Raw genomic sequence first — 6,383 nt, forward strand, 5'->3', positions numbered from 1 at the left:
GACATTGTGACACTGCAGAACCTCATGGAGCCAAGGAGACCACACGGAGGAACCTTATGGAACCAAGGGGCCATTTTCACACTACAGAACCAAGGAGACCATGGTTGAATGTACAAACCTCATGGAACCAAGGGACCATTGTGACACTGTGGGGCCCTGTTGAACCAAATATTCATTGTGACACAGAGGGGCTGCTTGTAACCAATTGCGACACTGTGGATCCAAGAGACCACGGTGACACTGCGGCACTTCATGGAACCAAGGGGCTGTTGTGACACACCAAGGCCTCGTGGAACCAAGGAGAGCATTGTGGCAGAGCAGAACCAAGGAGGCCATTTGGACAGTATGGACCCTAATGGAACCAGGGCTCCATTGTTCTACAGCAGGGCCTCCTGAAAGCAAGGAGCCGTTGTGAAACTGTGGGGCATCATGGAGTCAAGGGCACCACTGCTACTGAAATCTGCTGGAGAGAAACCTTCTCACACAGTTTGGAGGATTTGAAAGCAGCTATTCTTTGTTATAGCATGGTGGTCACTCAGGTGATCCTTCATGCATTTGGGTGCACTGAGCATGGAGTGAACAGAGTTTATATCACACACACCGATTCCATATTCATTAGCTATCCCCACGTCCTTTGACTTTATTTGACATAGTTGTAGCCCTTATCACAAGTCCTATCTATTTCTCCAAGGCTGTGCTGTTCTGTCCTACTGTCCTTGATAAGAGTTAATGTTGTTCTGTCCTACTGTCCTTGTCACAGTGCTCGCCCCACATGAGGGGTGTCTGCAACCCCCCCAGCCAATGGGCTTGGGGTGGGCAAGTGTTCCCAAGGGAACAGGGATGGGACAGCTGGGCTGGACTGACCCAAGGGATGTTCCATTCTGTGTCACACCATGATCAGCAAGAAACTGAGACAAGCAGGAGGTGGAGAGCATTAATTTCTTTTTTAAGACATTTTTCTTTCAAACAGCACTTACACATCCAGAACCCTCTCCTGCCACAAGGTGGTTGAACATTTTCCGCTGATAGGAGATTTCCTGTGCATTTGCTTTGCTGCTGTTTGTGGCTCTTGCTTTTGTTTGTGGCTTTTGCTTTTTGTGGTTAGTTTGTTTGTGGGGTTTTTGAGTTGTTGTGAGTGGGTTTGCAGTCAATATTAACTAGATAGGTTTTGTCACAGACTCCCTGCAACTTGGCAGCATCCACAAAGGAGTTGAAAGTGTGTTTCATCCCATTGTACAGATAATAGAAATGTTCCCCAGTGGTGATCAAGGGCTGGCAACTGAGGGATGGCACCAGGGAGTGGCTGCCAAGAGGACTCTGTACCATGGATGACATCTGACCCTCATTGTTCAGCCCAATTCCCACCCACCCCATGTTCCACTTCTTCAGCCCAGCTCCCACCAACCTGGCTCTGAGGAGACCCCAGCAGACCCTGGCACAGGCCTGGCTGGAGTCTGGGCACACAACATGCCCTTCTTTTCCCTCCCACAGGGCTTCTGCAATCCCTGCCTTGTCCTGCCAGTGCCTGGAATGGCTGCAGGAGCATTTGCCACATGCCCTTCCCTGCTGAGCCTGACCAGTCTGGGACTCTCCCAACACCTGGAGGAGAAGGCCAGTTCTTTCCCATAGGAAGGAAAGCACAGAGCCCTGGTGTTTCAGGGGCACATGAAAGAGACCCTTGACATGCCAAGTTCAGTTGGACCAGTCAGGCCAAGCCAACCACACCTGTTACCTGTTCCCTCGGATCCACGGGGCCCCGCAGTGTCACAATGTTGGTGTCATATTGGGTCCTTGGTTCCATGAGGCCCCACTGTGTCACACTGGCCCCTTGTTTCCATGGGACCCCACAGTTTCCAAATGGTTCCCCCCTGCTTCCACGAGGCCTTGGAGTGTCACAGGGGTCTCCTTGGTACCGCAGTATCACAATGGACTCTTGGTTCCATGGGGATTCACAGTGTCAGAAAGGTCTCCTTGGTTCCACACGGTCCTGCAAAACCCCTGATTCAACGAGGCCTTGAAGTGTCATAATGGTCTTCAGTACTCCATGAGGCCCTGCAATATCACAATGGACCTTTGATTCCATGCGTCCCCACACCGTTACATGAATCCTTAGTTCCATGGGGCCCTGGAGTGTCACAATGCTCTCCTTGGTTCCATGGTGCCACACAGTGACACAACGGCCCCTTGGCCCGAGAAGGTCCCATAGTGTCACAATGGTTCCTTGCTTCCCTGAGGCCTTGTAGTGCCACAATGGCCCCTTGGTTCCATGGGGCTGAAAAGTGTCACAATGGCCCCTTGGTTCAATGGGGCCTGTGGTGTCACAACAGTCTCTGTGATTCCATAAGGCCCTGCAGTGTCACAGTAGACCATTGGTTCCATGAGACCCCACAGTGTCACAAGGGCCCCTTGGTTCCATTGAGCCCCACAGTGTCACTATGGTCGCCTTGGTTCCACCCTGAAGTGCCACAAGGGTCCTTTGGTTTCACAAGGCCTCAAAGTGTCAAAATGGCCCTTTGGTTTCATGAGGCCCCACTGTGCCACAATGGATCCCTTGGTTCTGCAGTGTGAGAATGCCCCCTTGGGCCCTTGGAGCCTCACAGTGTCACTGTTGTGCCCTTGGTTCCACAAGGCCCTGCAGGGCCACAATGGTCCTACGGTTCCACGAGGCCTCCAAGTGTCACAATGGTCTGCATGGTTCCATGAAGCCCAACTGGCTCACAGTGGTGAAAGGGATGAGGTCAATTTGTCTTTACAAACAAACTGTGGGTCTGCTGATAGGTAAAGCTAGATACTGAGAGATGAAAGACGCAATGGCAAGAACCATAAATTCCATAGGAAACAAAAAAGGGAGGGGTATACATTAGATGGGGTCTGTGTTAAGTGATTTGGGAAGTCTGTAGCTCTCAAGTGCCTCAGCCAATGGGCAAAGAGAGAGGGAAATGCGGCCAGGAAATGAGGAGAGAAAGGAGGCTGCATCCTCTAACAACTTGACAGACCCCAGGGGAATGCCCCATGGCCTCTCCCTTTATTCAAATACAGTAATGGGACTCCTCTGTCTCCTTTGTGGACATAAACCTCTGGTGTTTGTGGATTAAATTTCCTGACAATGGCTTCCTTGGTTCCATGATGCCTTTTAGTGTAACAATGGTCTCCTTGGTTCCACGGTGTCAGAATGGACCCTTGGTCCCATGGAGCCCCTCAGGGTCACAATGGTCCCCTTGATTCCATGAGGCCCTGCCGTGCTATAATGGCCCCTTGGTTATAGGAGGCTCTGCAGTGTCACAATGGCCCCTTGGTTCCAGTGGGTCCCAAAGTGTCATAATGGTCTCCATTGTTCCATGAAGCCCCGCAATGTCTCTGTGGTCTTCTTGGTCCCACAGGTTCCCACAGTGTAACAATGGACCCTTGGTTCCATGAGGTTCCTCAGTCACAAGGGTCTCCTTGGATCTGCAGAGTCCCAATGGCCCCATTGGCTCCATGTGGCCACTCTGTGTCACAGTGGCTCATGGTTCCATGAGCGTTCATACTGTCAACAACGATCTCCTTGGTTCCACAGTGCCTCCATGGATCCTTGGCTCTGCACTATGACAATGGACCATTGGTTCCATGGGGTCCCACAGTGTCACTGTTGACTCCTTGGTTCTGTGAGGCCCTGCTGTCACCAAATCTCCGAAATATCAGCATAAGACTCCTTAACACTAATTTGGTGTTAAAGAGAGCATCATTTATTCAGGCCTGAGCTCCAGCAGGGGATAACTCCTAACCTTACATGGACACGTGACTCTACAAGTGTGTTGCTCACATCCAGTCGCTACATGCGTATTACAATTCACCCATTTCCTTAAAACCCACCCCAAGTTCCCACATTCAGTCCTTGTTTTTTCTATCACTGCACCCTTGAGCCAGATGTCTTCTTCTTCTCTTCCAACCGTCCCTGCTGGGAAAGCAGCCCTGCATGCCTTGTTCCTCTGCTTAAAGTTCACAGACACGGTAAAAATTGAATGAAGCCTTTTAGTATCGAGCCCAAGGCTTTGTGTGCCAAGGCAGAGGCAGGCAGGACGCAGAGCTGCCAGCAAAGGAAGGGGCCAGCCAGGTGGGGCAGCCGGGGGGATGAGGACAGCCTGCAGGGACAGAGGCGCAGGGCAGGGACAGCGTGGCACAGCCTGGGCTGGAGAGGGCAGAGGGATGGGCAGCAGCTGCAAGGCCCTGACAGAGCCAACTTGTGCCGCACTTGGGCCACGGCTGCTGTCCCTGGCCCTGAGGCCAGCAGGAGACAAGTGACCCTTGCAGCCCTGAATCAGGAATGGAGTGGGCCGTTGTAACACTGCAGATCCAAGGAGACCCTTGTGACTGAGGAACCTCATGGAACCATGGGGCCATTGTGACACTGCAGAGCCTCCTATAACCAAGGGGCCATTATAGCACGGCAGGGCCTCATGGAATCAAGGGGACCATCGTGACACTATCGGGCATCATTGAACCAAGGGTCCATTGTGGCCCAATGGGGCCTCATGAAACCAAAGGGCCATTTTGACACTTTGAGGCCTTGTGAAACCAAAGGACCCTTGTGGCACTTCAGGGCCTTGTGGAACCAAGGTGACCATAGTGACACTGTGGGGCTCAATGGAACCAAGGGGCCCTTGTGACACTGTGGGGTCTCATGGAACCAGTGGTCTACTGTGACACTGCAGGGCCTTATGGAATCACAGAGACTGTTGTGACACCACAGGCCCCATTGAACCAAGGGGCCATTGTGAGACTACAAAGCCACATGGAAGCAAGGAACCATTGTGACACTATGGGACCTTCTCGGGCCAAGGGGCCGTTGTGTCACTGTGTGGCACCATGGAACCAAGGAGAGCATTGTGACACTCCAGGGCCCCATGGAACTAAGGATTCATGTAACGGTGTGGGGACTCATGGAATCAAAGGTCCATTGTGATATTGCAGGGCCTCATGGAATTCTGAAGACCATTATGACACTTCAAGGCCTCCTTGAATCAAGGGGCTCTGCAGGACCTTGTGGAATCAAGGATACCCTTCTGACATTGTGAATCCCCATGGAACCAAGAGTCCATTGTGATACTGCGGTACCAAGGAGACCCCTGTGACACTGCAAGGCCTCATGGAAGCAGGGGGGGAGAATTGGGACACTGTGGGGCCCCATGGAAACAAGGGGCCAGTGTGACACAGAAGCCCCAAACAGCAGCAAAGCAAATGCACAAGAAATCTCCTATCAGCGGAAAATGTACATTGTGGCACAGTAGAACAACCTTGTGGCAGGAGATGGTTCTGTATGTGTAGGTGCTGATTGAAAGAAAAATAAATTTTTAAAAAATTTAAGACATTGTTTTAAAAGAAATTAATGCCCTCCACCTCCTGCTTCTCTCTGTTTCTTCCTGATCATAGTCTGACACGGAATGGAACATCCCTTGGGTCAGTCCAGCCCAGCTGTCCCATCCCTGTTCCCTTGGGAACACTTGCCCACCCCAAGCCCTTTGGCTGGGGGGGTTGCAGACACCCCTCATGTGGGGCGAGCACTGTGACAAGGACAGTAGGACAGAACAACATTAACTCTTCTCAAGGACAGTAGGACAGAACAGCACAGCCTTGGAGAAACAGATAGGACTTGCGATAAGGGCTACAACTATGTCAAATAAAGTCAAAGTGGGGATAGCTAATGAATATGTAATCAGTGTGTCTGATATAAACTCTGTTCACTCCATGCTCAGTCCACCCAAATGCATGAAGGATCACCTGAGTGACCACCATGCTGTAATAAAGAATAGCTGCTTTCAAATCCTCCAAACTGTGTGAGAAGGTTTCTCTCCAGCAGATTTCAGTAGCAGTGGTGCCCTTGACTCCATGATGCCCCACAGTTCCACAAAGGTTCCTTGCTTTCAGGAGGCCCTGCTGTAGAACAATGGAGCCCTGGTTCCATTAGGGTCCATACTGTCCAAATGGCCTCCTTGGTTCTGCTCTGCCACAATGCTCTCCTTGGTTCCATGAGGCCTTGGTGTGTCACAACAGCCCCTTGGTTCCATGAAGTGCCGTAGTGTCACCGTGGTCTCTTGGATCCGCAGTATCGCAATTGGTTACAAGCAGCCCCGCTGTGTCACAATGAATATTTGGTTCCACAGGGCCCTGCAGTGTCACAATGCACCCCTTGGTTCCATGAGGCCTCGCTGTATAACAATGGCCCCTTGGTTCCATGAGGTTTGTACCGTCAACATTGGCCTCCTTGGTTCCGTAGTGTGAAAATGGCCCCTTGGTTCCATAAGGTTCGTCAGTGTGGTTTCCTTGGCTCCATGAGGTTCTGCAGTGTCACAATGTCCCATGGTTTCCATGAGCTTCATTGTGATCAACAATGTCCTTTTTTCCAT

This window comes from Aphelocoma coerulescens, unplaced genomic scaffold, assembly GCF_041296385.1.
Source record: "Aphelocoma coerulescens isolate FSJ_1873_10779 unplaced genomic scaffold, UR_Acoe_1.0 HiC_scaffold_60, whole genome shotgun sequence".
Lineage (NCBI taxonomy): Eukaryota > Metazoa > Chordata > Aves > Passeriformes > Corvidae > Aphelocoma > Aphelocoma coerulescens.